The following is a 20,671-nucleotide window of genomic DNA, read 5'->3' as shown; positions in this document are numbered from 1 at the left end:
CTAAGGACTGGTTTGATCAGATTTTTGGTAACTGGGGACTCTCGGGCTGGGTCAACTCAGCCATAAAGACCGCTCTGCTTGTTCTGTTGCTGCTGTTCCTCGTCGGGATCGCTTTCGGCGTCATTCGTCGATATACCACCAGAGCCATCACTGCTGCTACCTCCAGCCTCAGTGTGAACAACGTTTGGGCTTCTGCACCGCCAGCAGAGGAAATTGAAATGCAGGAAATGTCACACTGGGAGGATGAAGAAGACCTCGACCCCGAGGACTTCATCCCTGACGATGAAGATGACCGCTGGCCCACTCAACGAGAGTGGTTTGATGAAATTTACCCCCCAGTACGTCGGTACTGACCTCTTTCTTCAAAAAACAAAAAAGGGGGAGATGTGGTGGCGCGCTGGCGCGAATCCGACAGGACTCTGTTGTTCTTATTTGAAGTTATACAGTTATGTTTTATAAATTGCATTTATTCCCATTGTTCAAAATGGCCTCCCTTTCCCTCACAGTTTCCCGCCTTTCCCCGTTGGCATGGCAACCCCTAACCCATAATAGTTGTTTACAAGTTTCAGTTAAATGTCAATCCTTTTGGTTATATAATTTCCCCACCCCCTGTTATGTAACTACCCTAACCCCATTGGCCCAAAGTTTGCTCACCCCACAGTTAAAGTTTGAAAACTGTTTCTGATTTGTCCGTTGAGAGACCACCCTTGTTCCCACCCCCTGTTGCTAGCTAATAAAAAGCCGTGGCAAACCCAGGCTGTTGTCTCTCCGGGACGCAGCCTTGGGGAACACGCACTCCCTTGGTTCAGCTACCCGAGAGTCCCGCCTCTTTGTTCCTCGCATACCCGCAGTGCTGGTTGGGTCCGCTCGCCCCTCTGGCTAAGTGGCCCCCTGGTTGTGGTGGCAGCTGGGCTGGCCGGAGCCGCTTCCATTGGAGCTGACCACCGCAACAGGAAAATCTTTTTTCTATACTTTTTTTATATACATGAAAATGTAGTATTTATCTGAAAAAGTAGACATAAAAAAAGGGAGTGTGTTTGCAACTATAACTTGGAGGAAATTATGAATGAGCCCAGATGATTGTCCTTAAATGTCCTTATCTTATTCCTGAGCTACTGGCATGTCCATGAAAATCTGTATTGGATAGACTTTTTTTATAGAACCAAGGACTGATTTATTTTTGTGTGGAAGAGGATTTTGATATGTTGCCAATTTGTTTATTCTACATTTAGACAGCGAAATGTAGAACAGCAGGAGGCTATGTGGACCAGAAGACCCAGATGGTTAGGAAAGAAGAAAAATTTTTGCTTTGACAAGGCAGCCAATGCTGTCAGTGATAGCTGGCAAGAGGAGGAAATTTTCATTGAGAAAATTACAGTGGAAAGAGCAGCTGGTTTTATAAAGCAATTTGGGCAATTTGGTAGAGAGTGTCAGCTTCCTTATCAGAGGAAAATAATTTTCTCACCTACAAGCACTGTATTTTCCATATCAGGTGCAAAACTTTAACGTTTTACATTTGCTTTTAATGTAAGTTTTGAATCAAGTAAATATAAAATAAAAACCTTCATCAGGTAAGTTTGAAAATACAGATCATTTACACAGAAAGCATTCAGACAGAGGTACTATTTCCAGTGCTGCATGAGTAAATACATTCCAGAATATATGTAACTTGTGAGCTTATTTAAAATCTGTATGAAAATATAATTTCTACATCTCTATTTTATAAAAAATATTTGCATATAAGACTGAAAAATTTTAGACATAGTAAATTCACTTAAATGCTTGACCTTTCTGTATGAAAATCCATCTTCTAAAAGTGAAGACAAAGGCATGCTGTTGTCTGTAATATGAAAAATACCAAACACTAGCTTGCTACTTTGCAGTACAAAGACATGGTACAAAGACATGGTCTGACCTAAAACAGTGATTTCCAAGTAAAAAACATTTCTCATTTGTCAGGTTCCTCGAGGTTATTTGCTGTTGCCTCTTCTCTGTGTACTCCCTGTCACTCTACAGTAAATAAACTATAGCACTCACAGAAAAACTGGGAGATGTGGCACAAGAAAGCAACCATGAGGGAAAGTCTGTGGTTTATGCTTAAATATAAATTGAGCTGGAAGACAAAGGACAAGTTTGCACTTTTGAAGCTGGAAAAGGGAATTAAAGTTTCTCTTCCTACGACTGTTCATTGGATGGGGGTTGATGAGCTCAAATTTTATAGATTAGGAGATGAGCTAAAGATTTATAGATTGGGAGTAACCAGAAGATACAGAGGAGATAAATGATCATTAAGGACCACCACCCCCTAGAGGAATCAGAAACATCTGGTAAGGGAAAAGATTGATAAGATAACTAAATTAGCATCAAAGGTGAAGGGATCAATAACCAATAGGAGATCATATACTAAGAACTGTGTAAGATCAACAAACCAGAATTTCTTTGGGTTTTGTCTGCATAAATATAGGAAAAATGGGGTAAAGAACTTTGTGTGATGCAATGATTTTCATTGCCCGTCCTAGGCATATGTGTATGAAATAATTTCTATTGCACATCCAGAATAAACTAATGCCTAAATTCCTTAATACTGAAAAGATGTTGTTGGTGAGTCTCTATTTGCCCTGCAGTTCCCATGACAGCGTGACACAGAATGTACAGGACAGACAGGGAATCAGGACCAGACGACATGGATTAGAAAAGAAGGATCTTGCTTGACCTGCCGGATCTTTCATGGCAAGGTGGTCTGATTAGTGGATCAGGATTGTCTCAAACAAAATCTTTCACATAAAATTTTTATGAGGTGCTAATACTAGTGTTAACTAAGTCAATCCCCATTTTGATGTACTTCAGCTGTAACAATTAGCAGAATATGTTACAAGAATGCCTATTCTTGGATAGGGCACATATTTAGATCTAATTAACTACAAGAAAATTTCTAACTTTGACATTAGGGATAGGAAAAGACTGTCAAAGGTGAAAAGCAAAAGAATTTTATGAAGATTTTCAAATTCTATCATTTAGAATAGAACTGTAATGTACCTGAATTCTTAGAGGAAAACTTAGGATATAAAAAGCAAATTAAAATATATTACCTGTGATGATCTAAATTACACAAAACAGTGAGAATAAAAGAAGTTCAGAAAGTAATTTTCCATTAATGAGGAAGCATTGGGTAATATGTAAATGATATTGATGGTTTGTGAGACTGAAATATTAATGGCTAATGGCTCAAATAGTCAGCCATTTGTAAAAGCCTGTCTGCTTTGCTGGGGTTGTGCAGGTAACGGCCTAGATGAAGAGGGCTGAGCACCTGAGGATGACCAACAAATCAACCTTTGTTTAGCAACAAGTCAGATTTTGAGCCAGATAAGAGAAGAGTCCATAAGAAGCAGATCCTGAGGAGGGATAGTGCTTTTTATCATGCTAATGTCCTCCCTTACACAATCAGCTCAGGCGTGAAAACTTCTCTCTCTGGGAGACAGTGAGGCATTCACATGTAAAGTTGAAGGGATTCATCCTGTCTGATAGGGCATAACTAGCTCAACAAACTGATGTGAGGCACCTGTCATATCTTAGAAGGTGTCATAAACCATCAAGGACTCCTAAAATTCCCTCAGACTGATTTCAGTACATGATCCACAGACTGATAGATCATGTCTGGAACACATCCACCAGTGTTGTATCACAGTGTAAAACTCCCTTCCCAGTTACCTGGGCATGCCCATGCACCCTGAGCATATATTAACCCATTAAACTCTCTTTTATGGGCTTTTCCCCACCCCTGATGAATCAAGACATTCACTTGAACTAAGGATACCTACAATCAAATCTTGTCCCTTTATCCATGGGTGGCCATATCTTTCCACTGTTATCCTTCCTTCCTTCCTTCCTTCCTTCCTTCCTTCCTTCCTTCCTTCCTTCCTTCCTTCCTTCCTTCCTTCCTTCCTTCCTTCCTTCCTTCCTTCCTTCCTTCCTTCCTTCCTTCCTTCCTTCCTTCCTTCCTTCCTTCCTTCCTTCCTTCCTTCCTTCCTTCCTTCCCCTAACTTCTCAAAATATATTGTAAGCCAGACTAAAAAGCTTCAGTCAGTGAATGCATAATTGTGTCTGGATAAATAAAGTTGGCTAAATAAAGTCTGTCAAGTGCCCTACTTTGTCTGGATGTTGTTTTAAAATTTTCCACATACCTTATTCTACCTTAATGTTGGGAAGTCATAAATAAAAGTTTGTTATTGAACTTCCTGAGAATGTTGTTTCTTCTGTGGGCTGTCCAGAGTGACTTAAAGTACTTCCTCCTAAACCCACAGAGCAGACCAGGACATAATGTAGTTTTAAAAAGATTAGATAGAAAAAACCCAAAACAACCAGATCTAACATTCTCTTATTGATAGTTTACCATCTAAAATACACATGAAACATCAAAGACACCAAAATAGAGTTAAGACGTCCTCCAAATCCTCGGACATCAGCAAAAGCAGTAAGGGTACAAAGGCTTCAAAGCTGCATAGGTGTACATTGGATGAAAGAAAATTAATCAGCCCTCACACATATTTTAATCTACAGCTCTGAGTTTAAAATTCTTCTTTGAGGTAGAATTGAAAGAAATGTACATGGATATAAATTACTTAAAATTTTCTCAGTAAATAATTGAACAAGTATTTTGCACAAATGTGTTTTTTTTTTTTTTTTTTTTTTTTTTTTTTTTTTTGGTTTTTTTTTTTGGTTTTTTTTTTTTTTTTTTCTGTTTGTAATTATACATGTGTATAGAGGAATCCATAACATAAAATAAATCTCAATTTCACACTCCTGTGTGTGGTCATTGACATTAAACCACCTGTGGATACTTTAAAACTGATTTATTCTCTGAATTCTCCTTGGTTAGTAAAATGTGCTTAAAATTCTTGTTGTACACACCCTCCTCCATACTTGTACTTTCTTTTCTTTTTCTAGAGGCCAGTTCTGTTGTATTGCTATCTATTGTACTTTATTTGCCAATTTGATTAGTGTTTGATGTTTGTCACTCTATTACAGGGAATATTGAAGAATGATTAAACTAATTAAATCCAAAAAAGCTTGGAATTCATCTAATATACTGCTCAAAAGGGATTGTAGGTAGTAGGAATGCAGATATCTGGGGACAAAGCCTTCCTACTTGCTTTCTAGTTTGGCCTTTCTTCTTCCTCCTCTTTCCCAGTGGTCAGGTGCATGCTGTGCAGCTGTCTTCCTTACATGAGCATAGATGTTTTTCAAGTGGTTTGCATAGCATATGTTCTCAGCTGAGGTTTCCAAGAAATTTTCCTTGAAAAATGAACATAACTCATTTGAGACTTCTGTCAGTTCCAGAAAAAACAAAACAAAACAAGCAAACAAACAAAAATCCAGGAGAAATTATTTTTATTAGGAGATCATAAGAAATTGTCAAGACAAAAAATTTGAAGGCCAATGTTTTGGGTTTGGGGTGTACAATCCCAATGGAAGAAACTGTGCAGATCAAAATGTAGAAGTGTGTTTTCACAACAGATTTATGTTAACTACTTATTAGGTTCAACATAAAAAGTGATTTTATTACATATGTAGAAGCAATAGTAATGAAAGAAGATTGATAAGTGTGCATTGCGAATTGTTAGGTTTTGCTCATATTTTTTGTCTGTAAATTGACTAGACAGATCACCCTGAGAGAACTTTCTGAGTTTTATTATGATATTATTCCCAGTGAAGGAGACATTTTTAATCTCTTTGATCCAGAGCTCAGAAAAGAAAATAGAAGTCTCAGTATAGCAGCACTTTCCATACAGGCAAAAGTGACATACTGCATATATGCTTTTTCAAAAGGTGAAATCTGTCTGTGATCATTTTTCATAAAATGGCACAGGCAAGAATGAAAATATGCAGATATTTAATTGTGTTTCAGTAGATTATTTTCTTCTTTAATAATAGAATTCTCTCTTTGCTGTTTGTTTAATATTTCTTCAAGAATTTCAGAAAATTTAGATAATTACAGAATAGATGGAGCAAATCAGTATTACATTTTTCAGTATGTCATAATATGATGATAGTAATTTGCCTTAGATTATGAATCTGATTCGCTTCCTTTGAGTTACAGCTAAGCAAACACTAATTATTGCTGATTTTTAATAATTACAGTATTAAATTTCCAAGTTAAGGTTTTGTAAAAACTCCATTCAGAAAAAGAAGTTCTGAATCTTTCTTACCAGTTTAATGAATATACAGTTTGGTTTATGTTGTTCCTAGAACAACACAAAATAACAATGTTATTTAAATAAGCATTATGCGTTGGTTTCATGTTCGCCAACTTTTGTTTGCCAGCTGGGAGATAGGATTTTGGTAGATAAAGGCCTCAACTTAAGATAAACAGATAGATTTTATTAACACACACTAAGAGAAGCCAAGGAAAAGGAAAAAAAAGCACAAATGCATTTCTAAACCAACCCTTTCTCCCACCATGAACTGTTTATTTTCTACAAACAATGTAAAGACACAAAACTCAGATCCCCAGGTCAGTACTACTTATGAAAAAGTCTTTCATTCAGTCTTTGAGAGAGAGAAGTCTCTCCTATTGTTCAGTAACTTTCCACAAGAGAAACAGTCTGCTTGTGGCTTCCAACTCACACAAATGCAGCCCATCCAGGGAACTTCTGCAACTGTGGAACCTCCCATATCATGTAGCCTTTCCCATGACCACATATGGGCCGTAGATGCACATATATATATTGGAGTGGCACTTTTAAAAATAAACAATTTCAAAGGCAAAGGATTCTTCAACTCAGAGAACAAAGATATCTTCTTCTTCCTCTGGCACAGGGGGCTTCTTCTCATCTCTCTGTTCCAACCTTTCATGGGACCACCAAACCCCAACTTCTAAGTCAATATTCATTCAGTAAGTCGCCAATACCTTTGCTCAAAGAATCCACTAATTATCTCCCCAATTCATATTGTCCACGATTTAAAGGATTATTCTAGCATATTCATATTGTAGTCTGTCACCATGACTCGGGAGATTTTCAGCCTAGAACCAAGGCAACTTGTCATCTCTTCAACTAAAAAAAGTCACTCTTCCTTTACCGACTTTGAGATCTCCATATTGTCCCTTTACATGTCTTCAATTTGGCTGTCTCTCTTACTAAGGAAAAGGCTACGGCTTTGGAAATTTCATCTGTGCCAAGAAAAAGAAAAATTTGCCCAGGTCTTCTTTTCTCTGGGCAGCAGCTGACTTCAAGGCTGCGCTGGCCGGGTGGATGGGGGAAGGCGGGGGGGAAGAATCTCACACTGATCAGAGCAGCTCGGGCAGTCAGGGGTCTCAGCTGAATCCTCCATCCCCATCCCTGGCGGCCATATGTGCCCATATGAGCCCAGAGACACAGCCAGACCCAGAGCTGGCTCCCCCCACAGCAGGGGAGCAGTGGGCCACTCCTCAGAGCTCTGTTACCTTTTCTGATCAGAGGTGAAAAGAGCCAAGTCACCTGGGACCTCTGATTTAAGCCAGGGTTCTCCAGAGGAGTGGACAATTCTTCTATTGGTCAGCTAAGCTGCTAATCCATGCTAAACCACCACATATGAATTGCACTACATCTTCACTACTCTGAACACATATTTAAGTTTGAGTGACATGAAGATATGTTAGAAATAACAACACTGCCATGGCAGTTTTTGGGATACAATATCCTGAAATTGTGAGCTGTCATTTCTGCTTGTTCTAAATAGTTAAACATCAGGTCTTTGTCTGAAATATGCACAAAATATGGACAGATAACACATCATCGAATAATGTATCATCAAATAAATCTTAAGGAAAATTATTATTATATATTATTTAATGTTATCCTAACAGTAGATAACTGTTGAATAATATTGTGGATATTCTCTTAACAGTCTTCTTATGCTGATATTGCCTCATTTAAGGTGACTGTGTTTCCCATGCTCACAAGTGTTTGGTGTGCTATGTGTAGACACTGGGACAAAAGCAAATTTTCCTGATGTCGTACCTTAAATGACTCTCTAGGGTGACAGTTTGATCAATAATTTGCTCTTTGGATCCTCTCTTCAAAAATCTCAAAGGACAGTTACATATGTATCTTTTTCAATCAGAGCCCTGTGGATTAAATGAGATACTTCTCATCTGCTGTTTCATTGCATTTGGAGTTTTATATTTCCTTTAAAACTCCCCTTTTATTCTGTTGCACATTTAATCAAATGCAGCTAAAATAACAAAGCAGACCTGATTAATTTATTGTTGCCACACAAGAACTGGAAGCAGCCTCTAGGCAATGCATTTTTATCTCTTATGGGTAATAAAGCATTCCTACAGTGATGTATTTATTTAACCTCACACATGCTGTTGAGCAACCTTATTTACAGTATGCAAAGTTCATTTTCTGAGACAGCACAGAGCAAGCACACTTTAAGGTGCTACAGAAGAGTTTAGCCATGTGACTCCCATAAAGATGAGTTAGAATTTTGTAAATATACATGAAAACTTTTAAGATCATGCCTTTGTTTTATCAGTTACTGCAAAAAAATTAATTGCTGAGATAAGAAATAAGATTCTGACCTAGTTAGTTTTAAATTTTATGGCCCTATTTGTTGGTTTATTGAAACTGATTTATTGGAAAACTGATCCGGAAAAAAATATTCCTCTAACGTTATAAGCTGGAGTGTTGAATGGTAAGTTCTAGTTTTTATTTATTACTTCCTTCAGCAAGCAACCCTTTCAGTTGCAATATTTCTTTTAACTGGATAAGAGATTATAGTTACATGTCAAAGTCTGCCCTCAATTCTCCAGAAGTCCTTTCCTTTTAGGTCATACCCTCAAGCAGGGAAAAATACAAGATACTATTCTGAGATGTGACTATTGATGCTTAAAAAAACAACCAATCTGAGATTTTCTCAAATTAAAACCTTATTATTGGTTCCTGTCTATGTAGTTCCTTATTTGAACTACATACTCACCTTTTTCAACAGTGAAAAATTGGCGTTTAATGTGCCATGAAGTAATAATTTTCCTGTACTGAAGCTAGTAGACGATTTTCCCATTCCTTCTAAATTTATGCAAATTTCATTCTTGTAAAATCTTGTTTATTTAGCTTTTTACCCATCACCTAAAGTTACCTAGAGAGTAAGGCAAATGTTTTTCTATGGAATCTCAGATAAAACTACCAGATTCATTTATATCAGACTGTTAGCTTTACATATTTCAAAATCCTCCATCGGAGCATCTTTTTTCTCTCTAGTATAATTAGACATTTTGACTTTTACACATGGGTACTTACACTTATATTCAATGTCTGAGTTTACATTAAATGATTTTCTTTCAAAAAAAACCCAACCAAACAAAAACCAAAAAAGAGCAATAGTAGAACCCAAAGTTAATTTGAAAATGTTGGCGGAAGGGCACCCACTTTGTCAGATTTTGTTTGGAAAAAAGCAATCTGAAATGTCACAGAGATAGCTAAAAACCCAAAACCTCTAAATTCTTCCAAAACAAGGTACGTGGCATAAGAACACGCTTCATGGAATAGGAAGCATTATTGTACCAATAAGCAAAATTAATGTAGATTTTTTACAAGGTCTTCAGTATCTCTCCTGGTGAAAAAAATAAGGCCCATTGATACTTAAATCAACATTTCTTGCAAATTCTGGAATAGTGTTTGTAGCTTCAGCATTAGACCGGATTACATCTACATCTCTTAATGATAACAAGCAGTGAAACCTGAGGCTGAAAGTATATTTACTCTTCGTGAATGGGCAAGGAGGAAAAATGAATTGTTTTAGTCCCTTCTGACAGACATAACCATAAAAGAGGACTATATAACAACTAGAGAAACAAACAGAAGTGTCTGACTGAAACAGGGAAGCTCAGGTTCTCTGAGCCAAGGTTTAGCACCCAAAGTCAGGGGAGACTGCAGCAAAGGAGAGGTCTATTAACAAGCAAAATATGGTCCATTGGAGACTAATTGCAGCACTATCCCTCTGAGTGTGGGTCAGTCAACACAACTGTAAGTGAAAGTGCAATGTATTTTGTATTTTTCTGGGTAATTGTTCCCAAAGGAAACACTGGGGAGGTAGAAATTTGAAAGTCAAATGAAGAATGGACAGAAGGATCATGACTTCTTTCCTGCCGAGAGGATGAAATTTTTTCCTTTTTTTTTTTTTTTTTTTTTTTTTTTTTCCTATGCAGCAACAGCACAGGCATCTAAGTGGGCCTATGACAAAAATTTATTTTGGAAACAGCTTTTTTTGATGGACATCATCATTAAGTCCTCAGAAACCATAGAAACTATTTTCTTTACCTATAAATAATATTTAAAATGCTGGTTTGAGATTTCATCTGTTCCTAATGATAAAGTGAATAGAAGAAGTAGTGCTCTATCTATCGAACATGGTTACAATAACTCCTGTTAGTTTATGTACAGTGCCTGTGATACTTATGAGCATCAGTGTCCAACATCTTTTTTTGCTATAATTTAAAAATTAGTTTTAATTTTAGTCATTGTCCCTGTCATTGGCACAGAAATAATGGGTTGCACTTTTTAAATACTTAATCTTCTTTGTAGCAGCATGTAATTATTAAAGCAAACTTTATTAAGGAACACTTTTCCAAAACAGTTGCCTTACCTGCAATGAGCAGAAAATAGCATATGCAGTATTCCAGCAGCTCTTAGGAATATATACTGATTTGTGAAATCATCCAGGGGAAGGGAAGTGACACTGAGAATTTCTAACCTGCTTACACGGCAAACAGCCAATGGTCTTTAAGTCTGATCAGCAGCAAATAAAGTAAACAAAATGAGAATTTAAACCCCCCATATTTCTGTGCAGCACAACTTATATAATAGACTTTAAATTGTTTGTAGGCTATGTTAGTAGAGTGCCACTCTTTTAGAAGGGGTCTAATGGGAGTACAGTTTTACTGAAGATAAGCTTCTAGGGAGGTTTGTGCCTCAGCACTTTCTACTTCAGATGAACTGTTCTTCTCCACATGATAACTAAAAAAGTGATGGGGCAGAGGCTGATTTCAAGCAAAGATTATCAGTGTGGTAAATCATGTGGCTGACAAGAGATACTGCAAATACAATCTGAATCTTCTCTATGTAATTATGTAAAGTCTTATTCTTAACTCTCCTAAAATCATTGAGTTATGAGAAATGCCTTCCTTTCCCATCTCTCTGACCTGCTGCCTATGCTTCAATTCTAAAATATATGAATATATGAGGAAATAATATGAAAAACAATTTGAATTATTTAAGCCTAAATTCCGGAAGTAAAAGATCTTAGGAAAAGATTCAATTTCCTCTGATCCCAGGTAACTCAGTTTGAGAGAATTATGTAATTTGTAGTTGTGGTTACTCCCTGTCACAAGTTATGATGGAATATGCTTGAAAAATGCCAGTTATCCAAAACTATTTTCCTCCATTCAACCACAGAAAAAATCAGCTCTGCCTTATTTTATAGAGAAATTAGGTGGTAGAAGAGGGAGTCTTTTAAAATGACTCTTTCAATTTTCTTTCTTGCAAAATATCTTCAGCTATTTGTGAAACTTGAATGCATTAAGGTGTTCATTGACAACTAACAGCTTTCTTGTGTCTGCATAAAGAGTTACAGTGCAGTTGCACTGCTGGGGTTGATGGAAGTTCAGTCAAATACATGTTTGAAAGCAGAGGAGAGCGTTCCAGACTTTAAATGTGAAAAACAGCAGAACATGTTCTGTTTTGTCCAAAGTATAAGAAATAGAATAATTTCCCTCCTCTCCTCATTAACTTGAAAATGTGCAGATGTAAATTATGTCAAAATGGGGGGAGAAAAAGGTTGTGGGGAAAGTAGAATTATGAGCATGTAGAATATTTTCAGATAAATGGATACCCACCTTTTATGATTTCATCTTTAAATAAAGGAAAGGGGCATTTATTTGAAGTAGATCTGACAGAGCACCTGGTGAGCAAACTTATTAAAAATATCTGTAATGAAAAAGTTCTTTGGAGTTGGCCAAGGCTTGCAAATCTTGAATGAAATGGATTGAAGTAAATGGAAACATTTAAGTAAAGGGGAACAAATTCTTCCACTATCAGCAATACTAGTAAAACAGTAAATCACATGAAAATAGTTAGGAAGCTCAAATATCTCAGTCATAACTGATTGTCTGTGAGGTTTGGGATTACACTCTAAAAGGGAATAAAATGAGGATTTTAAGTGAAAGTTTTTTGGAAAGGATAGGATTGCAGACACCACCAAAAGGAAGCTCTTTTCCAAAGAAAATTCACATTTTCAGGCAAAGCTGCTGTTCTTCATGGAATATCTCCATCCTTGCTAATGGAAACTTGTGGTATTTATAATCAGTCCTTTTGTTGGTTTATGGGAGTACAGCTCTATCACAGCCCACCCCTATGCAGACATTGCACTTAGTGGCCATTCTTTTCCTCTATAAAATCCTGAGGGAGATTTGATCTCTCTGAGTTTTCAGGCTTACAAAAGAAGCTTATCCTGTATATCCTTTCTTAACCTTCATTTTCTCTTCAGCAAATGTCAAAATTAATTGCATCTTTCTTTATTTTCTCCCATCTAATAAAGCAAAACCCCTTCAGAGACATTTAACAGAAGTATGCAATGCTGATCATTCCTCTGATCTTGTTTATTGCATTTAGTTCTCTGAGGAAGTAAGTAAACTATGCAAAACCTGTCAAGGACACAGCCAAAAGAGTTGTGAGTGAAGCCGGGATAATTGAATCTTTTTAGTACCCAGCTTAGTCTAACTTCAAAACCAGACTACCCAGCTGCAGACTATTGAAAAAATTCAATCCATACTGCTGGTGAGCTAGAGAATGGAGTCAGATAAAATAAGGTGAGCTGCCTGACACAGTAAATCATACACAAGAAAGCTAACAGCTGTAGTTCAGCTACCTAAAATTCTTAGAGTGAACAAGCCTGAATTTGGATTGCATCTTTCCTTCTGCTTGTGCTGAAAAACATCAAATCCCTTTTTAAAGGGCCCTAGAGTCCTGTGACATGCTAGGTATCACTGATTTGGAAAAGAAGCCTAGGCAGGCTAAACACAGATGTCTTCATGCTTGATGACACATGACTGGTAAATAAACCCAGTTTTGCCCTTCCCGTGTCTGAACAGAATCAATGGATAAAAATACAAGCAAGAAAAAGTTGAATGTAAATGTTTGGATTCTCTTTCACATGGCTATTTGTGAGAGATGTGATGCCAGAAAAAGATAACTTTCTCCTTTTTCCTTTAAAAGACTGCAAAAAAAGAGAGTCTGGAACTCCTGCCTCTATTTTTCTTCTTTCACTTCCCACTGTGATTCCCCTGACTGTCTTAGAAACTTTTGTTCATTGCTGATTGCTTCAGAGCTTCCAGTGTCTTGTCTTTTGGTATCACCTTTCCCAGAGACTGACAAAATGGCTTTCTGAAATCAAGTCTACCTCATCCACTGCTTTTGGATCTACTTTTCCACATCAAGATTCTCTTGCCTTTGAACCTTCTCATTGCATATAAATTTTTTTTCTTTATTCACCCTGTTCCCTGTACATATCACCAATAGGCTGATTCACAGCTCCGTAACTGTTATTCACATGTATTTATCTTTTTATGTTCTTCAGTTGCATTTCATAATTTCTTTCACTATCACCCTAACCATCAAATGAAAACGTATTCTTCATACAAAAAATGGCATTTTCCTGCTTTCTATCTAAACCATCTTGCAGACACTTTTTTTATCCCACTTGAAGTTTTGTAGTGTTACTCACCTAGATTGCTTAAAAGGGTCAGAGAAAGGAAGTCTTCAGTAATGACTTAAATATGGACTAATTTTAACAAAGGACAGAAAAGCCTGCTCATAGCATAATGACCAGTTCACATGTAGGCATTAATGATGACTGGTTGCAATCAGAAATACTCCTTTAGTACTGAAATTCAAGTATAGGTTCTCTAAAAAGGGGAAATGTAGCTCTTCATAAGGACCACATTTTCCATCATATATTGTAAAAACCTGGTTCTGACATTTCCAGTTGCAAAGCTCAACCAGGTAAATCATATCTTGTAACTAGTGTCAAAGTGAAAAGACTCCAGTAGTGTATATTAGTCTTCAAACCTCCATGTGCTCTTTGTGTTATGTGTCATTATGTCAAAAGGTAATAAATCTTAAAAGAGTAATGCAGTAGTGGCTATAGTAGCAATGCAGTATTCATTTGGCTCCAAATGGATATATGTGCAAAAGTTTATTCTATTTTGATCATCCTACATTTGATTTTTCAATTCTGAATCTTAAAATATAAGGAGTAAATGTCACAATATTAATTTTTTGTTATATTTTTTCTGACATGTTTCCCATTATTTTTGGATGATAAATCAAAGATATTTTTAGTAGTCAATAGTTGTTGAAGGAAATTATTAACATTTGTAATTCTTGAATTGTGTTGGAACAAAATTTTACAAGAACTGGTACCAGAGCAAGTTATTACAGATTGCAAGAAACATTGTCTAATTTAAAATGATATCTGCGTTTTATCCCTGGTTTTTTTCACTGTCCTGGGTTGTAGTGTAGGATGTACACAAAGTATTTGTTCTATCACTATCTTCATGAACTGTTAAACCAAGTGGGGCAGTGCTCTTCCCAGGCCCCCTGCCTTTGGGCTGTCTTCTGCTAATGGCCCATCAACACCTTGCCCATGACTCACAGGTAACTCCCTCCAGGAGTTATCTCTGTTTAATGGGCCATCAAGGACCCACTTCACACTCATCATCCCATTGTGAGATGCTCTGCCCAGGGGGAGGAGCCAAGCATTCTCACCTGGATATAATCTGGGATTTGGGACAGTACAAGCAGCCCTTACCCACTGGATTCCCAGAGAACCAGAGCTACCAGACCTTTCTACAGGATCACTGCTTCAGGAAGACCACCTCCTCTGGACTGCTTCCACCACCCTGCTCAGGTTGTATTCTGACTCTGTCAGTGGTCCTTTGTGTTATTGCATTTATTTTATTTTCTTTTTACCTTTTTACCTTTCTTCTTATTTAACTGTATTTCTGACTTGGAGCCTCTCACTTGTTTTGCTTTTAAACCACGACATTCACTAACTTCAAGTCAATTTCCTATGTATTCACCTCTTCCATGGCAGCAGCTCTGGGTATGCTTCTGCCACAAGTGTATCAGTTCTTTATGTGCCACTAACATCCCACTTTCCCACTTGCACACCAGCAGTGAGAAGCGAGTTCAAGGCAGTTCTACAGGAATTTGTGACTGCACAAATATTTTGCATACCAATAAGCCCATTGAGGTATAAAACCCTCTGGTATGAGTCAATGTTTTGCTAGTGTGATTTCAAAGATCAGTATCTCATGTGGTTCGTTCCATTTTGCAGTTGAATATTTTTACTGTTATTTTTACAGCTGATGTCATAGTGTCAAATAGATGGCGCAGCAAGGTCAGAACCCACAGCCCAATAGTGCTTCCTTGAGAGATCTAATTCTCCTGTAGCAAATTGTCTTTTACCTAGAATAGGGTTTTGCTGGAGGTAATAAAAACAGAACAATAAATTTTTGCACAATATTTTTATCAGAAGGAACAGCAGCAACTATATTTATCTTGTTTTATGCAGAGATTACTGAAGACCTGAACCTTAGAAAGATGACTTGAAGAAAGGAAATGAATATAGTTATATGAATACATACTGTTATCATCCCCTCATGTAGAAAGACCCAATTTGAGGAGAAAGATTAATTAATATTTACTCGACTACTTGTTAGAGTAGTAGAGTAAATATGAATTAATTACAAAAAGAAAATTATTTTGGAAAATATGTTTCTTTTTGAACAGCTTTCCTTCATCTCTGTCACATGTTCTTTGGTCTTCATGTAAACCTTTTTCTCTCTTTGTTCTTCTGTTTCTATGTAAAAAGTTTTTAGAACTCAGAAGTTCCAAATCTTGTTTGATTTTTTTTCTTTAACATTATTCTTAAAAACTGTTAATGACTGGTCCCATTATTCAAGTATTTTTTGCATGATAAGTCTGAAATTTACAATCATTTAATCTATTTGCAAACTGCTTTGTTGTCATACTGGAAGTGTTCTTTAGATCCAAACCTTCTTTCTTTCTGATTTCCATATGAGTTGATTTTAAATTGTTGATTTTAAACTATAAGGGTGATTCACAGCAGGATGTTCCAGAACCACAAAGGAATAAGACTATCATGTCATAATTTCATATTCAAATGTTAATTCCTCAGCAGTTTAGGATTTCAGTTAATGTTCCTGGCTCACAAAGCAGCATGTTTCTATTCCTACTATGTTAGAGGTTCATTAGAAGCACAGCATACACTTCAGACTCCCAGTGATTGTTCAGATTTATCCTTAAGGATTATGAGCTCACTAGCATAGCAATTCTACAGTCCTTAGATAAACAAAAATGCAGTAAGAAACTAGTAGACATTACTCATAAAATGACTTATGCTAAAGATCCTGAGCAGTGTCAATTACCATTATGATCAGGGATGAGAAAGTACCTGGATACCAAAAGGGAAAGGAAAATACTAAGTAGGCAAAATTTAGCTTTTTGATATCTCTTAGGATGAGGTCCATTGGGTTCATAGCCAGTTATTAAAATGCCTAACTTTGAAAACTGTGGTACTTCAATAAATATGTTCTGTGTCATCCAAAATGCAGAAGGGAAAATGGCATGCAGTAATGCTCTGCCCTTTATTTCTGATCAAAATTCTACATGAAATTCATGCATATTTTATTTTGATGCTCTATTAGTTGCTTATGGTGACTCACCACAGAAATGGGTAATTATAGGATATAAATAATTTTTTTAAGTGTGGTAGTGTTTGGTGTTAAGCAACATTTATTATTTAGTCTTTTAATAGACTAAAATATGAGAGACAAGAATAGAAGATAAACATACAGAGTACATTCTAAAATTAATTTTATTACATAGAGTCATTAAAGGGTAATAGTTCCCAAACCCTGGCCTTGGAAATAAGCTCAGAAATTACATCTTAATGGTATGGTAGGAGAACTGTGTGCAGTTCTGTTCCCTAATCAGAAATGTAATTTAAAAGGGATTAAGACTGGTGTGATATCCAGTCAGTGGAAGGAAGGCAAGGAAAGCAGGCCAAAGGAAAGCTCTCAACTGTTAACTTAAAACCCACACAGAAAGTTTCCACTAATACAGAGTGCTTCAGCATATTCACATATTCGCCATCAGGCAATAAAACATACTCTGTGTAATATATCAATCTTTAGTGGGGTCTACCTTCCAATCACGAAGAAAACTGAAAACCTGACCTCAACTTCCATTAAAGAAGCATTTCTACACCTGAGCATAATTAAAACTGGAATATAAAATTTCTTTTTCTCCTAAAAGCATTTTAAGGCTTTAACCTGTCTGTTTTGAGGAACATACATTTCAATATTTAAACTTGTATTTTATACTCTATCATAGTAGACAAGAATAAAACTATTTAAAATTAAATAAAAATCACTACTTTCCACCTCATTTTTCTGCAGAGAATGAATAGATTAAGTGTGGAATATACTTCAAGAGATTCATTCACCGTAGTTCAAGACAGGGCTATCAAGACAAACCATTTGCAACAAGCCTGTACATTCTGTAAATGCTATTAAAAAAAAAATTCTATTCTTGTGTTTCTTATAGAAATGTCTTTCTAATATTTGAACTCAGTTTGCTTCAACCCAGGAGGTTTGTTTTTTTGTTGTATTCATGGTGAACTCACAGCTAATGAGAATGAAACTATTCATGAGGTAAGAAGTCACATAAGAAATTGCAAACAATAATTAAATGAGAAGAATAATTTTAGGCTGCATCTGAAGCTACAAACATAGGGATTGTTGTGAAAATAAATACTCTCTAAATTATCTAAGTCTTAAGTCTGAAAATCAACTCTGATTGAGGCAGTATGTCATAGTTTATTTAGTCCCCAGCAGAGATTTGAGATGTACCCTATAGTTGCTGCTAGGAGGAAAGAAAACATGAAATTGAAGTTTCTCATTGTTTATAAAGATGAAATTAATACCTATTTTTTAAAAAATCTTTGCCAACCAAATTACTTAGATTTTCCAGACCTACCTGGTACTATGAAATTCTGTTTTTCAGCACTCTGAAATAAACCTAAATTCAGGACACCTTAGAAGATTTAAGAGTAAGTAAAACTGACCTGATTCAGGATGTTTTGCACATTCTTTTAGCTTTCTCTTTGATTGTTATTGTGTGCTATATGTTAACCATCTCTATTACCCAAAACTGCTTTAGTGTTTTCTTAATATTTTAAGTGACTGACATACTTTCATAATAGGTCACAGGGCTGGAATAGCATACCTGATTCCAAGTTTTTAGGGATAAACACAAATAATGATTATAAATTCTAAAGCCACCATATGACACTATGTTTATCTGCAATAGCAAAAAGATACTTTATGCATGTATGTAATTGTGGTTTGGCTTGAGACTTAGTTAAGCAATTGGTAAATGTGTCTCTTGGAACTAGTTCCTGGCCTTGAATGCAAATTACTTGCTTCACAAAATTAAGATTTCCTGCTGGGAAATTTGGTAGTTTCAAATGTGTTTTGCCATCTTAATGGCTATCGACTTACACTCAGAGGAGAAGCAAAAGCGTCCATTATACAGTGTACTGTATATAATACATGGCACAGGGGAAGCTTTGAAAGGCCATGTGTACCTCTGAATTTAGCAAATTTAAGCAATTCAGAAGACCAAAATCAGATGAACCGGAGATAAACAGTACTGATGAATGCTTTACTCTTTAGGAAATAAATTGTTAGTTTTAGTGAAATTGATACCAAAGATTACTATTATTTTTTTACTCCTGGGTACTACCATCAGATTTAAATGTACTGTATGTAGTGTGAATTCCAGAATAGGACCCAAAGATTTGATACCACTTCTTGTATTACCTTTTTCCCTATGACTTTTGGCAAATCACTTATCCATCCAAAGGTATGAAAAATGTCTTCTTATCCATGCCATGAGGTTTGAGGCAACTTTCTCAGTAAAATTTACTAGCACGGAAAAGGAACAAAATGTAATATAAATGGTGCTTTATAAATGCCTTCCAAAATACAGTTCTTTGAGAGAGATATTTTAAGATTCTCAATTTTTTACCAGTTTTATACTTTAACATTTTATAGATGGGTATGTCAGAGGCTGTAAAAATTGCTTCAGAAATAAATTAATGCACATTTAAGCATGTTCTACTAGTTTGAATCTGTTAAAATCAGTTTTTCTTTCCCTGTGCTACACTGGTTGTACCAATATGAAAACTTCTACTCACCACCGTAATTGCTGATGGTATGAAATATAGCTTCCTAAAAAGTTTACAATGGAGTATTTTGTTTCAGCATCTGTTATGTGTCAGTGCAGAATTTCAAGGATACAAGATCATGTAATCTTTCTTTGCAAAAGACATCAGTCATGAAAAAAGTGAGACAGAGTTAAAGAATTAGCCTTTCTTGGCTCTCACTGCATCTAATTCAGGCATGCATGACCCATTGCCATCATTGTCATTCTTATGCCAGCTGGTTCTGATTATTAAGAAAAGCAGCTTTGCATGCTGAAGATATAAGAAACTATTGTCATACGAATGGAGGAGCACTTTTGCTTCTAAGGGGTATAAATACCCATATAATAAAAATAAGGTGGCTCCAACTTCACAGGTTGCTGAGAACAAATAATAGCTCATCAAGCATACTACAAATGGAACTTGGATATGGATGATACCATACCAGTTCCAAGGTGATTTTTTTTCCCTTTTTTGAAGTGGGACATGGGAGGGATAAAAGTTTTACAGTTCTTACTCTTCTCAAATGAGCTAATTCCAAGAACAGATACTTTTGAACAGTTTAGAGGGATTTTTTTGTCACCCTATACATTCTTACCCTGTCCTAATGTCAGATACAATGAGTTATATTTCCCATCACCTCCTCATTGATTTTAAACCAGACACCATGAAAATCCTGGATTCCTAGCAAATAATAAACTCCTTTAATATTTCCATCAGGGAATAATAAAATCAAGTATGTATAAAAACATACCCTTTAACATTTGAAAGCATAGAAGCATGTGAACTTATGCAATAACCAGTAGATACCTCATTTTGAGTACATTCACATATTGACACAACAATGCGTGCCAAATAAAACTCTCATGAAGCCTGGAACTCAATAAGACAGTATAATAAAATCTAGGATACCACTTCCTGAAGTGGGGTCAAAATCATCGTGTTCTACTAGGAATTGCTCTGGAACGGTAAAATCCCTAGAAAAGATAACTAGATATCTGAGGAAATAGTTGAAGTGAAAAGAAATTTTATTTGACATTTGGCACATGCATGACATAGGAGTACAAGTTTTCTAAACCTGAGAAGAAGGAGAAAATATAAAAAAAAATTGCAGTATATTGAAAAAGCATTAATAATCCATTTTGCAAAGTGCATGTTTAGTTTCTCTTATTTCTGTAGCATTTTTGGCTGCACAATTTTTTTGGCTGTTCTTATAAAATTCGTAACCAAAACAAAGGGTTATTAAATAACACAGAAAAATAAAAAATCTAATTATTGCTAATGTGATATTGATAATTTATGTCAACAATACTGTAAAAACTGTAAAGTGATCCAGTATTTG

Source organism: Zosterops lateralis (assembly GCF_965231275.1).
Source record: "Zosterops lateralis genome assembly, chromosome: 4".
NCBI classification, from domain to species: Eukaryota; Metazoa; Chordata; class Aves; order Passeriformes; family Zosteropidae; genus Zosterops; species Zosterops lateralis.
The sequence above is the reverse complement of the archived record's forward strand: the minus strand, read 5'-3'. Positions refer to the sequence as shown.